Source organism: Bombina bombina, chromosome 7 (genome assembly GCF_027579735.1).
Source record: "Bombina bombina isolate aBomBom1 chromosome 7, aBomBom1.pri, whole genome shotgun sequence".
In the NCBI taxonomy this organism is placed as follows: Eukaryota; Metazoa; Chordata; class Amphibia; order Anura; family Bombinatoridae; genus Bombina; species Bombina bombina.
Window position 1 is genome coordinate 205,201,358 of NC_069505.1, and position 17,722 is coordinate 205,219,079.

A 17,722-nucleotide genomic window follows, 5' to 3' on the forward strand; every position below is an offset into this window, starting at 1 on the left:
ATGCTTGGACTCCCACTCCAGGTTGTTCACCTTCAGCTTTTTTATAAGAGGGTCCAGCACCCTCAACAGAAACAACTGCAGGAAACACCACCACATATGCCATCCTTTTGCACAAGCGAGTACAGGTATGGCATCCATTTTAGAAACCCAAAGATAATTGAGAGTAACCAGGAACATTTTTATAAAAACTGGATGGGGCAACCATTACTACAGGTCGTTCTCCTTCAGCCTTTTTATATCATGGGCCACGACCCGCAACAGGCACAACAGCATGAAACAAAACATATGCCACCCTTTTGCACAATAGAGTACAGGTATGTCATAGATGGAACACGGAGATAATTTAGATCAACCAAGAGACGGATAAAGATGCTTGGTCGGTCCTACTTTTTCAAATTTGTTGCATTTTGCGTTCAATTGAATGGTCCACCGGATATGAGTGGTGTGTAAAGTTGTACAATTCGTAACAGTTTAATCACTAGTGTTATGTGCCTTATTTTTTTTATTTGAGTTTTGTACCCACAGAGATGCAGCAGAGGCCAGAAAAATTAGGAATGTACAAATGACTGAAACATTGGGGTATTGTTGGAGCAACTGCTGTAGCAGCGGCCAGAAAAATCGATGTTTGTAAAACATTTATAAAGTGCCCTAAAAGCTTGTGGCTTGAACACTAGTTGTTGGCGGATAAGTCAAGCAAGTCCTCCGTCTTTATAACCAAAAAAAAAAGGCCAGCCTGTGTACCAGTTGTAGCCCAAGGCAGCTCATATCATCATCAGTAGTTTTTTATTCAAATGTATCGCCCAATGTTAGTCCCTTCGGGATCCAGCCCTCATTCATTTTTATAAAAGTGAGATAGTCAAGGCTTTTTTGACCTAGGCGACTTCTCTTCTCAGTGACAAAACCTCCTGCTGCACTAAAAGTCCTTTTGGACAGGACAATTGAAGCGGGGCAGGCCAGAAGTTCCATTGCAAATTGGGATAGCTCAGGCCACAAGTCCAGCCTGCACACCCAGTAGTCAAGGGGTCCATCGCTCCTGAGAGTGTCGAGATCCGCAGTTAAAGCTAGGTAGTCTGCTACCTGTCGGTTGAGTCTTTCTCTAAGGCTGGATCCCGAAAGGCTCTGATGGTGCATGGGAGTTAAAAAGGTACGCATGTCCTCCATCAACAAGACGTCAGGAAAGCGCCCGGTCCTTGCCGCCGTGGTCGTGGGAGGAGGAGGATTAATTTCATCCCCTGTTACATTCCCGTGGTGCTGTGACATCACCCTTATACGCTGTATAAAGCATAGTTTTTAATTTATTATGAAAATGCTCCATCCTTTCCGACTTGCGGGAATTTGGTAACATTTCAGGCACTTTATGCTTATACCGGGGGTCGAGGAGCATGGACACCCAGTACAGGTCGTTCTCCTTCAGCTTTTTTATACAAGGGTCCCTCAACAGGCACGACAGCATGAAAGAACCCATTTGAACAAGGTTGGATGCTGAGCTAATCATGTCGCGTTCCTCCTCCTCACTGATCTCACTGATGGTATCTTCTTCCCCCCAGCCACGTACAACACCACGGGTACCAGAGAGGTGACAACAACGAGCACCCTGGGATGACTGTTGTGCTCGGTCTTCCTCCTCCTCATCCTCCCCAAAGCCACATTCCTCCTCTGACTCCTCTTCCTCACAATCCTCTTCCTGCGTTGCCGCAGGTCCAGCAAGCAATGCTGATTCGGCTGTTTGTGGGGGTGATGGACACCACAACTCTTCCTCTTCCTCTTCACGCTCATCTACTGCCTGATCCAGCACTCTTCACAGGGCACGCTCCAGGAAGAAAACAAATGGTATGATGTCGCTGATGGTGCCTTCGGTGCGACTGACAAGGTTTGTCACCTCCTCAAAAGGATGCATGAGCCTACAGGCATTGCGCATGAGCATCCAGTAATTTGGCAAAAATATCCCCAGCTCCCCAGAGGCTGTACTAGCACCCCGGTCATACAAATACTCATTAACAGCTTTTTCTTGTTGGAGCAGGCGGTCAAACATTAGGAGTGTTGAATTCCACCGTGTCGGGCTGTCGCAAATCAAGCGCCTCACTGGCAGGTTGTTTCGACGCTGGATATCAGACAAGTGCGCCATGGCCGTGTAGGAACGCCTGAAATGGCCACACACCTTCCTGGCCTGCTTCAGGACGTCCTGTAAGCCTGGGTACTTATGGACAAATCGTTGTACAATCAGATTACACACATGTGCCATGCACGGCACATGTGTCAACTTGTCCAATTTCAATGCCACCACCAAATTACTTCCATTGTCAGAAACAACCTTGCCAATCTCCAGTTGGTGCGGAGTCAGCCACTGATCCACCTGTGCGTTCAGGGCGGTCAGGAGTGCTGGTGCGGTGTGATTCTCCGCTTTCAGGCAAGTCAACCCCAAGACGGCGTGACACTGCCATACCCGGGATGTAGCATAGTACCTGGGGAGCTGGGAGGGGTGCCATAGATGTGGAGCAAGACGCAGAAGTTGAAGAGGACTCAGCCGAGGAAGAGGTTATGGAAGAGGATGGAGTAGGAGGAGTAGAGGAGGTAGCAGCAGGCCTGCCTGCAAGTCGTGGCGGTGTCACCAACTCTTCTGCAGAGCCACGCATTCCATGCTTGTCAGAAGTCAGCAGGTTTACCCAATGCGCAGTGTAGGTGATATACCTGCCCTGACCATGCTTTGCAGACCAGCTATCCATGGTCATATGGACCCTTGCCCCAACGCTGTGTGCCAGACATGCCATAACTTCCTTTCTCACAACAGAGTACAGGTTTGGGATTGCCTTTTGTGAAAAGAAATTTCTGCCAGGTACCTTCCACTGCGGTGTCCCAATAGATACAAATTTTTTGAAAGCATCAGACTCCACCAGCTTGTATGGTAAAAGCTGGCGGGCTAAGAGTTCAGACAAGCCAGCTGTCAGAACCCGGGCAAGGGGGTGACTTTGAGAAATTGGCTTCTTACGCTCAAACATGTCCTTGACAGACACCTGACTGTGGGCAGATGACCAGGAACTGATACGTAAGAGAGACTGAGTGGAGGATGGTTGAGAGGGGGCAAGGAGGACAGCACTGGTTGACGTGGCTGAAGATGCTGGAGCAGGAGGAGGAGGGCGGCTTTCACTTTGTGTGCTGCTTCTACTCATGTGTTCTTCCCATCGGCCTTTGTGATGGGAGACCATGTGCCTTCGCAAAGCAGTTGTACCTAGGTGGCTGTTGGACTTCCCACGACTCAGTTTCTTTTGGCACAGGTTGCAAATGGCATCGCTGTTGTCAGAGGCAGACACACAAAAAAAATGCCACACTGCTGAGCTCTGCGATGACGGCATTCTGGTGGTGGCAACAGCATGCGTTGATGGGCGTCGGCGGGCTGTCTGGCTGACCCCTGGTGACGATGCATGCTGTCTGACTGTGCCACTAGCTCCTTGAGACGACCTCCCCGTGCTTCCAAATCGTCTCCTCCTCCTCCTCCTCTCTGTCTCCCCATCTGAACTTTCCCCCTCTTCTTCTTCTCTTCTAGCAGGCACCCACGTGACATCCACCGACACATCATCATCAACCGCTTCACTTGTATCTGAAACATCAAGAAAGGAAGCAGCAGCGGGTACAACATCACCATCATCATCACACCGTACCTCCATGTCGGTAATGCTACCTGACTGAGACTGATCACTATTATCTACATCCTCTGTCAATGATGGTTGCGCATCACTCATTTCTTCAAAATGATGTGTCAATAACTCCTGTGACAGATCAAGTGAAGCGGCTGTGGTGCTAGTGTTGGTGGTGGCGACAGGCGGCGGAGTGTCACTGGTCACTTGAGACCTGCCCAAAGTACAGCTGGACTTAGATGGTGCATCAAGGTTAGGAGGACTAGCAGCGGAAGCTGAAGAAGATTGGGTTTCCTGTGTTAGCCATTCAACTAGGTCCTCCTCAGAAGTTTTTGCATCCCCCCTGGCACCCGGCGTCTGAACAATGTGCATATTTGTAGGGTCTAAAGGAATCACAGCACCACGACCACGGAACCTGCGGGGTGGCCTGCCTCTGCCTGTCATTTTTTTTTAAATGGACACTAACAATACTATTACACCAATTGAGTGGTGGCACTGTGAAAGTGGGCACAGTATACGCTGTGAGACTGACAACAACAAAAAAGACAGATGTTTTAAAAATCACAAATTGTTAATTTTTTGAAATATTACTAGTACTGTGGCAACAAATATGATTGTTTGGCACTATTTGGCAAATGAGCCTGTCTGGCACACACGCTGGGAGAAAGGAAACTGCAATTCAATGGCACTAGGAGACTGAAGAATCACAGTCAAAACAGTTATGATTAACAAAAATTCCAATCCTGTTACAATAAATATGAGTGGTGGCACTAATTGGCTAGTTGGGACTGGCACACAGGCAGGAGGAAAATGCAATTCAAGGGCACTAGTAGACTGCAGATTGACAGTCAAAACAGTGTTGATTGACAAATTTTGCAATACTGTTAAAAGAAATATGATTGCTAGAACTAATTGGATAGTTGGGCCTGGCACACAGGCTGGCAGGCAGTAGAAAAGTGCAATTCAATGGCACAAGCAAAATGAGGATTAAGATCAACCATCAAGATTTTTTTTATTTAAATTAGTAACTATACTGTGACAACAATTAGGATTGGTGTAAATAGTTGGCAAGACGGCCTGGCACAAAAGGATGGCAGGCAGGAGGGAGATGCAATTTAAGGACACTAGGAGACTGATTAATGACAGTCAAAACAGTGATGATTGACAATTTTTGCAATACTGTTAAAAGAAATATGATTGCTGACAACAATTGGCTAGGTGGGCCTGGCTCACAGCAGGCTGCAAGGCAGGAGGAAAGTGCTATTCAATGGCACCAGCAAACTGACGATTCAAATCACAGCAACTATTACCAAAAATTTTAATTTTTAATTATTAGAATACTGTCACAACAAATATGATTGGTGTAAATATTTTTTAAGTAGGCCTGGCACACAGGCTTGGAAGGCTGTAGAAAAGTGCAATTCAAAGGCACGAGCAAACTGAGGGTTAAGATCATCAACAATAGATTATACACCCAGTACACTTATTTATCCTTAGGCCTTTTTAGAAGAGTGTCCCGGAGCCTCAACAGAAAGAACAGCATGAAAGAGGACATATGGCATCCTTTTGAAAAATAGATTACAGGAAAGGCATTGATTTTTGAAAGACAGAAAAAAATTGTTACAAACGGGAAATCCAAAAAAACATTGAATAGACACCCAGTACACTTCTTTATCCTTCGGCCTTTTGAGCAGAGGCTCCAGGACACTCAACAAAACCAGCAGTAGGAAAGAGGACATATGGCATCCTTTGTGAAAAAAAGATTATAGGAAAGGCATTGATTTTAGAAACCCGGGGATAATTTGTTGCAACCGTGAATTTGAATAAAAAAAATGGTTGGATGGACACCCAGTACAATTCTTTCTCCCTAGGCCTTTTTATAAGAGGGTCCAGGACCCTCAAACAAAACACCAGCAGGAAAGGGGACATATGGCATACTTTTTAACAATACAGTAGGAGTACAGGAAAGGCATTGATTTTAGAAACCCATAGATAATTTTTTGCAAATGTAAATTTGAATAAAAAAAATGATTTGATGGACACCCAGTACACCACTTTCTCCTTAGGCCTTTTTATAAGAGGGTCCTGGACCCTCAAAAAAAAACACCAGCAGGAAAGAGGACATATGGCATACTTTTGAAAATTAGATTACAGGAAAGGCATTGATTTTAGAAACACAGAGATCAGTTATATGACCCGGGAAATAGAAAAAAAACATTGATTTGACACCCAGTACACTTCTTTATCCTTAGGCCTTTTTAAAAGAGTGTCCCGGAGCCTCAACAGAAAGAACAGCATGAAAGAGGACATATGGCATCCTTTTGAAAATTAGATTACAGGAAAGGCATTGATTTTTGAAAGACAGAAAAAATAAGTTACAACTGTGAAATCTAAAAAAACATTGAATAGACACCCAGTACACTTCTTTATCCTTCGGCCTTTTTAGCAGAGGCTCCAGGACACTCAACAAAACCAGCAGTAGGAAAGAGGACATATGGCATCCTTTGTGAAAAAAAGATTATAGGAAAGGCATTGATTTTAGAAACCCGGGGATAATTTGTTGCAACCGTGAATTTGAATTAAAAAAAAAGATTGGATGGACACCAGGTACAATTCTTTATCCATAATGCCTTTTTATAAGAGGGTCCAGGACCCTCAAACAAAAAACCAGCAGGAAAGAGGACATATGGCATACTTTTGAACAATAGAGTACAGGAAAGGCTAAGGCCTAGATTTGGAGTTCGGCGGTAGAAGGGCTGTTAACGTTCCCAGGCTTTTTTCTGGCCGCACCATAAATTTAACTCTGGTATCGAGAGTTCAAACAAATGCTGCGTTAGGCTCCAAAAAAGGAGCGTAGAGCATTTTTACCGCAAATGCAACTCTGCATAGGAAACAATGGGGCTGTTTGAGCTGAAAAAAAACCTAACACCTGCAAAAAAGCAGCGTTCAGCTCCTAACGCAGCCCCATTGTTTCCTATGGGGAAACACTTCCTACGTCTGCACCTAACACTCTAACATGTACCCCGAGTCTAAACACCCCTAACCTTACACTTATTAACCCCTAATCTGCCGCCCCCGCTATCGCTGACCCCTGTATATTATTTTTAACCCCTAATCTGCCGCTCCGTAAACCGCCGCAACCTACGTTATCCCTATGTACCCCTAATCTGCTGCCCTAACATCGCCGACCCCTATATTATATTTATTAACCCCTAATCTGCCCCCCACAACGTCGCCGACACCTGCCTACACTTATTAACCCCTAATCTGCCGAGCGGACCTGAGCGCTACTATCATAAATGTATTAACCCCTAATCCGCCTCACTAACCCTATCATAAATAGTATTAACCCCTAATCTGTCCTCCCTAACATCGCCGACACCTAACTTCAATTATTAACCCCTAATCTGACGACCGGAGCTCACCGCTACTATAATAAATGGATTAACCCCTAAAGCTAAGTCTAACCCTAACACTAACACCCCCCTAAGTTAAATATAATTTAAATCTAACGAAATAAATTAACTCTTATTAAATAAATTATTCCTATTTAAAGCTAAATACTTACCTGTAAAATAAACCCTAATATAGCTACAATATAAATTATAATTATATTATAGCTATTTTAGGATTTATATTTATTTTACAGGCAACTTGGTAATTATTTTAACTAGGTACAATAGCTATTTAATAGTTACCTAGTTAAAATAATAACAAATTTACCTGTAAAATAAATCCTAACCTAAGATATAATTAAACCTAACACTACCCTATCAATAAATTAATTAAATAAACTACCTACAATTACCTACAATTAACCTAACACTACACTATCAATAAATTAATTAAACACAATTGCTACAAATAAATACAATTACATAAACTAGCTAAAGTACAAAAAAGAAAAAAGAACTAAGTTACAAAAAATAAAAAAATATTTACAAACATAAGAAAAATATTACAACAATTTTAAACTAATTACACCTACTCTAAGCCCCCTAATAAAATAACAAAGCCCCCCAAAATAAAAAATTCCCTACCCTATTCTAAATTAAAAAAGGTAAAAGCTCTTTTACCTTACCAGCCCTGAACAGGGCCCTTTGCGGGGCATGCCCCAAGAATTTCAGCTCTTTTGCCTGTAAAAAAAAACATACAATACCCCCCCCCCAACATTACAACCCACCACCCACATACCCCTAATCTAACCCAAACCCCCCTTAAATAAACCTAACACTAAGCCCCTGAAGATCTTCCTACCTTGTCTTCACCATCCAGGTTCACCGATCCGTCCTGAAGAGCTCCTCCGATGTCCTGATCCAAGCCCAAGCGGGGGGCTGAAGAGGTCCATGATCCGGTCAAAGTCTTCATCCAAGCGGGGCAGAAGAGGATCTTCCATCCGATTGAAGTCTTCATCCAAGCAGCATCCATCCAGAGCGAAGCGGCAGGATCCTGAAGACCTCCAGCGCGGAACATCCATCCGGCCCGACGACTGAACGACGAATGACTGTTCCTTTAAGGGACGTCATCCAAGATGGCGTCCCTCGAATTCCGATTGGCTGATAGGATTCTATCAGCCAATCGGAATTAAGGTAGGAATTTTCTGATTGGCTGATGGAATCAGCCAATCAGAATCAAGTTCAATCCGATTGGCTGATCCAATCAGCCAATCAGATTGAGCTTGCATTCTATTGGCTGTTCCGATCAGCCAATAGAATGCGAGCTCAATCTGATTGGCTGATCGGATCAGCCAATCGGATTGAACTTGATTCTGATTGGCTGATGGAATCAGCCAATCAGAAAATTCCTACCTTAATTCCGATTGGCTGATAGAATCCTATCAGCCAATCGGAATTCAAGGGACGCCATCTTGGATGACGTCCCTTAAAGGAACAGTCATTCGTCGTTCAGTCGTCGGGCCGGATGGATGTTCCGCGCTGGAGGTCTTCAGGATCCTGCCGCTTCGCTCCGGATGGATGCTGCTTGGATGAAGACTTCAATCGGATGGAAGATCCTCTTCTGCCCCGCTTGGATGAAGACTTTGACCGGATCATGGACCTCTTCAGCCCCCCGCTTGGGCTTGGATCAGGACATCGGAGGAGCTCTTCAGGACGGATCGGTGAACCTGGATGGTGAAGACAAGGTAGGAAGATCTTCAGGGGCTTAGTGTTAGGTTTATTTAAGGGGGGTTTGGGTTAGATTAGGGGTATGTGGGTGGTGGGTTGTAATGTTGGGGGGGGGTATTGTATGTTTTTTTTACAGGCAAAAGAGCTGAAATTCTTGGGGCATGCCCCGCAAAGGGCCCTGTTCAGGGCTGGTAAGGTAAAAGAGCTTTTACTTTTTTTAATTTAGAATAGGGTAGGGAATTTTTTATTTTGGGGGGCTTTGTTATTTTATTAGGGGGCTTAGAATAGGTGTAATTAGTTTAAAATTGTTGTAATATTTTTCTTATGTTTGTAAATATTTTTTTATTTTTTGTAACTTAGTTCTTTTTTCTTTTTTGTACTTTAGCTAGTTTATGTAATTGTATTTATTTGTAGCAATTGTGTTTAATTAATTTATTGATAGTGTAGTGTTAGGTTAATTGTAGGTAATTGTAGGTAGTTTATTTAATTAATTTATTGATAGGGTAGTGTTAGGTTTAATTATATCTTAGGTTAGGATTTATTTTACAGGTAAATTTGTTATTATTTTAACTAGGTAACTATTAAATAGCTATTGTACCTGGTTAAAATAATTACCAAGTTGCCTGTAAAATAAATATAAATCCTAAAATATCTATAATATAATTATAATTTATATTGTAGCTATATTAGGATGTATTTTACAGGTAAGTATTTAGCTTTAAATAGGAATAATTTATTTAATAAGAGTTAATTTATTTCGTTAGATTTAAATTTTATTTAACTTAGGGGGGTGTTAGAGTTAGGGTTAGACTTAGCTTTAGGGGTTAATCCATTTATTATAGTAGCGGTGAGCTCCGGTCATCAGATTAGGGGTTAATAATTGAAGTTAGGTGTCGACGATGTTAGGGAGGGCAGATTAGGGGTTAATACTATTTATTATAGGGTTAGTGAGGCGGATTAGGGGTTAATACATTTATTATAGTAGCGCTCAGGTCCGCTCGGCAGATTAGGGGTTAATAAGTGTAGGCAGGTGTCGGCGACGTTGAGGGGGGCAGATTAGGGGTTAATAAATATAATATAGGGGTCGGCGGTGTTAGGGGCAGCAGATTAGGGGTACATAGGGATAACGTAGGTGGCGGCGCTTTGCGGTCGGAAGATTAGGGGTTAATTATTTTAAGTAGCTGGCGGCGACGTTGTGGGGGGCAGGTTAGGGGTTAATAAATGTAATACAGGGGTCGGCGGGGTTAGGGGCAGCAGATTAGGGGTACATAAGTATAACGTAGGTGGCGGTCGGCAGATTAGGGGTTAAAATTTTTTAATCGAGTGGCGGCGATGTGGGGGGAGCTCGGTTTAGGGGTACATAGGTAGTTTATGGGTGTTAGTGTACTTTAGGGTACAGTAGTTAAGAGCTTTATGAACCGGCGTTAGCCCAGAAAGCTTTTAACTACTGCTATTTTCCTGCGGCTGGAGTTTTGTCGTTAGAGCTCTAACGCTCACTTCAGAAACGACTCTAAATACCGGCGTTAGGAAGATCCCATTGAAAAGATAGGATACGCAATTGACGTAAGGGGATCTGCGGTATGGAAAAGTCGCGGCTGAAAAGTGAGCGTTAGACCCTTTAATCACTGACTCCAAATACCAGCGGGCGGCCAAAACCAGCGTTAGGAGCCTCTAACGCTGGTTTTCACGGCTAACGCCAAACTCCAAATCTAGGCCTTAGATTTTAGAAACCCATAGAATTTTTTTTTAAAATGTAAATTTGAATAAAAAAAATGATTCGATGGACAGCCAGTACACCTCTTTCTCCTTAGGCCTTTTTATAAGAGGGTCCTGGACCCTCAAAAAAAACACCAGCAGGAAAGAGGACGTATGGCATCCTTTTGAACAATAGAGTACAGGTACAGCATTGATTTTACAAACCCAGAGATCATTTTGGTCAATTGTTAAATAGAAAAATAAAAATGAGTGGCCAACCAGTACACGTCTTTCTCCTTAGGCCTTTTTATAAGATGGTCCTGGACACTCAAAAAAAACACCAGCAGGAAAGAGGACGTATGGCATCCTTTTGAACAATAGAGTACAGGTACGGCATTGATTTTACAAAACCAGAGATAATTTAGGTCAAATGAGAAATAGAAAATAAAAATGAGTGGACACCCAGTACACCTCTTTCACCTTAGGCCTTTTTATAAGAGTGTCCAGGACCCTCAAACAAAATACCAGCAGGAAAGGGAACATATGGCATACTTTGGAACAATAGAGTACTGGTACGGCATTGATTTGTGAAACCCACAGATAATTGTTTGTAAAAGTGAAATAGCACCAAAAACCATGCTTGGACTCCCACTCCAGGTCGTTCACCTTCAGCTTTTTTATAAGAGGGTCCAGCACCCTCAACAGAAACAACTGCAGGAAACACCACCACATATGCCATCCTTTTGCACAAGCGAGTACAGGTATGGCATCCATTTTAGAAACCCAAAGATAAATGAGAGTAACCAGGAACATTTTTATAAAAACTGGATGGGGCAACCATTACTACAGGTCGTTCTCCTTCAGCCTTTTTATATCATGGGCCACGACCCGCAACAGGCACAACAGCATGAAACAAAACATATGCCACCCTTTTGCACAATAGAGTACAGGTATGTCATAGATGGAACACGGAGATAATTTAGATCAACCAAGAGACAGATAAAGATGCTTGGTCGGTCCTACTTTTTCAAATTTGTTGCATTTTGCGTTCAATTGAATGGTCCACCGGATATGAGTGGTGTGTAAAGTTGTACAATTCGTAACAGTTTAATCACTAGTGTTATGTGCCTTATTTTTTTTATTTGAGTTTTGTACCCACAGAGATGCAGCAGAGGCCAGAAAAATTAAGAATGTACAAATGACTGAAACATTGGGGTATTGTTGGAGCAACTGCTGTAGCAGCGGCCAGAAAAATCGATGTTTGTAAAACATTTATAAAGTGCCCTAAAAGCTTGTGGCTTGAACACTAGTTGTTGGCGGATAAGTCAAGCAAGTCCTCCGTCTTTATAACCAAAAAAAAAAGGCCAGCCTGTGTACCAGTTGTAGCCCAAGGCAGCTCATATCATCATCAGTAGTTTTTTATTCAAATGTATCGCCCAATGTCAGTCCCTTCGGGATCCAGCCCTCATTCATTTTTATAAAAGTGAGATAGTCAAGGCTTTTTTGACCTAGGCGACTTCTCTTCTCAGTGACAAAACCTCCTGCTGCACTAAAAGTCCTTTCGGACAGGACACTTGAAGCGGGGCAGGCCAGAAGTTCCATTGCAAATTGGGATAGCTCAGGCCACAAGTCCAGCCTGCACACCCAGTAGTCAAGGGGTCCATCGCTCCTGAGAGTGTCGAGATCCGCAGTTAAAGCTAGGTAGTCTGCTACCTGTCGGTTGAGTCTTTCTCTAAGGCTGGATCCCGAAAGGCTCTGATGGTGCATGGGAGTTAAAAAGGTACGCATGTCCTCCATCAACAAGACGTCAGGAAAGCGCCCGGTCCTTGCCGCCGTGGTCGTGGGAGGAGGAGGATTAATTTCATCCCCTGTTACATTCCCGTGGTGCTGTGACATCACCCTTATACGCTGTATAAAGCATAGTTTTTAATTTATTATGAAAATGCTCCATCCTTTCCGACTTGCGGGAATTTGGTAACATTTCAGGCACTTTATGCTTATACCGGGGGTCGAGGAGCGTGGACACCCAGTACAGGTCGTTCTCTTTCAGCTTTTTTATACAAGGGTCCCTCAACAGGCACGACAGCATGAAAGAACCCATTTGAACAAGGTTGGATGCTGAGCTAATCATGTCGCGTTCCTCCTCCTCACTGATCTCACTGATGGTATCTTCTTCCCCCCAGCCACGTACAACACCACGGGTACCAGAGAGGTGACAATAACAAGCACCCTGGGATGACTGTTGTGCTCGGTCTTCCTCCTCCTCATCCTCCCCAAAGCCACATTCCTCCTCTGACTCCTCTTCCTCACAATCCTCTTCCTGCGTTGCCGCAGGTCCAGCAAGCAATGCTGATTCGGCTGTTTGTGGGGGTGATGGACACCACAACTCTTCCTCTTCCTCTTCACGCTCATCTATTGCCTGATCCAGCACTCTTCGCAGGGCACGCTCCAGGAAGAAAACAAATGGTATGATGTCGCTGATGGTGCCTTCGGTGCGACTGACAAGGTTTGTCACCTCCTCAAAAGGATGCATGAGCCTACAGGCATTGCGCATGAGCATCCAGTAATTTGGCAAAAATATCCCCAGCTCCCCAGAGGCTGTCCTAGCACCCCGGTCATACAAATACTCATTAACAGCTTTTTCTTGTTGGAGCAGGCGGTCAAACATTAGGAGTGTTGAATTCCACCGTGTCGGGCTGTCGCAAATCAAGCGCCTCACTGGCAGGTTGTTTCGATGCTGGATATCAGACAAGTGCGCCATGGCCGTGTAGGAACGCCTGAAATGGCCACACACCTTCCTGGCCTGCTTCAGGACGTCCTGTAAGCCTGGGTACTTATGGACAAATCGTTGTACAATCAGATTACACACATGTGCCATGCACGGCACATGTGTCAACTTGCCCAATTTCAATGCCGCCACCAAATTACTTCCATTGTCAGAAACAACCTTGCCAATCTCCAGTTGGTGCGGAGTCAGCCACTGATCCACCTGTGCGTTCAGGGCGGTCAGGAGTGCTGGTGCGGTGTGACTCTCCGCTTTCAGGCAAGTCAACCCCAAGACGGCGTGACACTGCCGTACCCGGGATGTAGCATAGTACCTGGGGAGCTGGGGGGGTGCCATAGATGTGGAGCAAGACGCAGAAGTTGAAGAGGACTCAGCCGAGGAAGAGGTTATGGAAGAGGATGGAGTAGGAGGAGTAGAGGAGGTAGCAGCAGGCCTGCCTGCAAGTCGTGGCGGTGTCACCAACTCTTCTGCAGAGCCACGCATTCCATGCTTGTCAGAAGTCAGCAGGTTTACCCAATGCGCAGTGTAGGTGATATACCTGCCCTGACCATGCTTTGCAGACCAGCTATCCGTGGTCATATGGACCCTTGCCCCAACGCTGTGCGCCAGACATGCCATAACTTCCTTTCTCACAACAGAGTACAGGTTTGGGATTGCCTTTTGTGAAAAGAAATTTCTGCCAGGTACCTTCCACTGCGGTGTCCCAATAGATACAAATTTTTTGAAAGCATCAGACTCCACCAGCTTGTATGGTAAAAGCTGGCGGGCTAAGAGTTCAGACAAGCCAGCTGTCAGACGCCGGGCAAGGGGGTGACTTTGAGAAATTGGCTTCTTACGCTCAAACATGTCCTTGACAGACACCTGACTGTGGGCAGATGACCAGGAACTGCTACGTAAGAGAGACTGAGTGGAGGATGGTTGAGAGGGGGCAAGGAGGACAGCACTGGTTGACGTGGCTGAAGATGCTGGAGCAGGAGGAGGAGGGCGGCTTTCACTTTGTGTGCTGCTTCTACTCATGTGTTCTTCCCATCGGCCTTTGTGATGGGAGACCATGTGCCTTCGCAAAGCAGTTGTACCTAGGTGGCTGTTGGACTTCCCACGACTCAGTTTCTTTTGGCACAGGTTGCAAATGGCATTGCTGTTGTCAGAGGCAGACACACACAAAAAATGCCACACTGCTGAGCTCTGCGATGACGGCATTCTGGTGGTGGCAACAGCATGCGTTGATGGGCGTCGGCAGGCTGTCTGGCTGACCCCTGGTGACGATGCATGCTGTCTGACTGTGCCACTAGCTCCTTGAGACGACCTCCCCGTGCTTCCAAATCGTCTCCTCCTCCTCTCTGTCTCCCCATCTGAACTTTCCCCCTCTTCTTCTTCTCTTCTAGCAGGCACCCACGTGACATCCACCGACACATCATCATCAACCGCTTCACTTGTATCTGAAACATCAAGAAAGGAAGCAGCAGCGGGTACAACATCACCATCATCATCACACTGTACCTCCATGTCGGTAATGCTGCCTGACTGAGACTGATCACTATTATCTACATCCTCTGTCAATGATGGTTGCGCATCACTCATTTCTTCAAAATGATGTGTCAATAACTCCTGTGACAGATCAAGTGAAGCGGCTGTGGTGCTAGTGTTGGTGGTGGCGACAGGCGGCGGAGTGTCACTGGTCACTTGAGACCTGCCCAAAGCACAGCTGGACTTAGATGGTGCGTCAAGGTTAGGAGGACTAGCAGCGGAAGCTGAAGAAGATTGGGTTTCCTGTGTTAGCCATTCAACTAGGTCCTCCTCAGAAGTTTTTGCATCCCCCCTGGCACCCGGCGTCTGAACAATGTGCATATTTGTAGGGTCTAAAGGAATCACAGCACCACGACCATGACCACGGAACCTGCGGGGTGGCCTGCCTCTGCCTGTCATTTTTTTTTAAATGGACACTAACAATACTATTACACCAATTGAGTGGTGGCACTGTGAAAGTGGGCACAGTATACGCTGTGAGACTGACAACAACAAAAAAGACAGATGTTTTAAAAATCACAAATTGTTAATTTTTTGAAATATTACTAGTACTGTGGCAACAAATATGGGAGAAAAGAAACTGCAATTCAATGGCACTAGGAGACTGAAGAATCACAGTCAAAACAGTTATGATTAACAAAAATTCCAATCCTGTTACAATAAATATGAGTGGTGGCACTAATTGGCTAGTTGGGACTGACACACAGGCAGGCAGGCAGGCAGGAGGAAAATGCAATTCAAGGGCACTAGTAGACTGCAGATTGACAGTCAAAACAGTGTTGATTGACAAATTTTGCAATACTGTTAAAAGAAATATGATTGCTAGAACTAATTGGATAGTTGGGCCTGGCACACAGGCTGGCAGGCAGTAGAAAAGTGCAATTCAATGGCACAAGCAAAATGAGGATTAAGATCAACCATCAAGATTTCTTTTATTTAAATTAGTAACTATACTGTGACAACAATTAGGATTGGTGTAAATAGTTGGCAAGACGGCCTGGCACAAAAGGATGGCAGGCAGGAGGGAGATGCAATTCAAGGACACTAGGAGACTGATTACTGACAGTCTAAACAGTGATGATTGACAATTTTTGCAATACTGTTAACAGAAATATGATTGCTGACAACAATTGGCTAGGTTGGGGCCTGGCTCACAGCAGGCTGCAAGGCAGGAGGAAATTGCGTTTCAATGGCACCAGCAAACTGACGATTCAAATCACAGCAACTATTACCAAAAATTTTAATTTTTAATTATTAGAATACTGTCACAACAAATATGATTGGTGTAAATATTTTTTAAGTAGGCCTGGCACACAGGCTTGGAAGGCTGTAGAAAAGTGCAATTCAAAGGCACGAGCAAACTGAGGGTTAAGATCATCAACAATAAAGATTTTTTTAATTTTAATTAGTAACTATACTGTGACAAAAAATTAGGATTGGTGTAAATAGTTGGCAAGACGGCCTGGCACAAAAGGATGGCAGGCAGGAGTGAGATGCAATTCAAGGACACTAGGAGACTGATTACTGACAGTCTAAACAGTGATGATTGACAATTTTTGCAATACTGTTAACAGAAATATGATTGCTGACAACAATTGGCTAGGTGGGGGCCTGGCTCACAGCAGGCTGCAAGGCAGGAGGAAAGTGCGTTTCAATGGCACCAGCAAACTGACGATTCAAATCACAGCAACTATTACCAAAAATTTTAATTTTTAATTATTAGAATACTATCACAACAAATATGATTGGTGTAAATATTTTTTAAGTAGGCCTGGCACACAGGCTTGGAAGGCTGTAGAAAACTGCAATTCAAAGGCACGAGCAAACTGAGGGTTAAGATCATCAACAATAAAGATTTTTTTAATTTTAATTAGTAACTATACTGTGACAAACAATTAGGATTGGTGTAAATAGTTGGCAAGACGGCCTGGCACAAAAGGATGGCAGGCAGGAGGGAGATGCAATTCAAGGACACTAGGAGACTGATTACTGACAGTCTAAACAGTGATGATTGACAATTTTTGCAATACTGTTAACAGAAATATGATTGCTGACAACAATTGGCTAGGTGGGGGCCTGGCTCACAGCAGGCTGCAAGGCAGGAGGAAAGTGCGTTTCAATGGCACCAGCAAACTGACGATTCAAATCACAGCAACTATTACCAAAAATTTTAATTTTTAATTATTAGAATACTGTCACAACAAATATGATTGGTGTAAATATTTTTTAAGTAGGCCTGGCACACAGGCTTGGAAGGCTGCAGAAAACTGTAATTCAAAGGCACGAGCAAACTGAGGGTTAAGATCATCAACAATAAAGATTTTTTTAATTTTAATTAGTAACTATACTGTGACAAAAAATTAGGATTGGTGTAAATAGTTGGCAAGATGGCCTGGCACAAAAGGATGGCAGGCAGGAGGGAGATGCAATTCAAGGACACTAGGAGACTGATTACTGACAGTCTAAACAGTGATGATTGACAATTTTTGCAATACTGTTAACAGAAATATGATTGCTGACAACAATTGGCTAGGTGGGGGCCTGGCTCACAGCAGGCTGCAAGGCAGGAGGAAAGTGCGTTTCAATGGCACCAGCAAACTGACGATTCAAATCACAGCAACTATTACCAAAAATTTTAATTTTTAATTATTAGAATACTATCACAACAAATATGATTGGTGTAAATATTTTTTAAGTAGGCCTGGCACACAGGCTTGGAAGGCTGTAGAAAACTGCAATTCAAAGGCACGAGCAAACTGAGGGTTAAGATCATCAACAATAAAGATTTTTTTAATTTTAATTAGTAACTATACTGTGACAAACAATTAGGATTGGTGTAAATAGTTGGCAAGACGGCCTGGCACAAAAGGATGGCAGGCAGGAGGGAGATGCAATTCAAGGACACTAGGAGACTGATTACTGACAGTCTAAACAGTGATGATTGACAATTTTTGCAATAC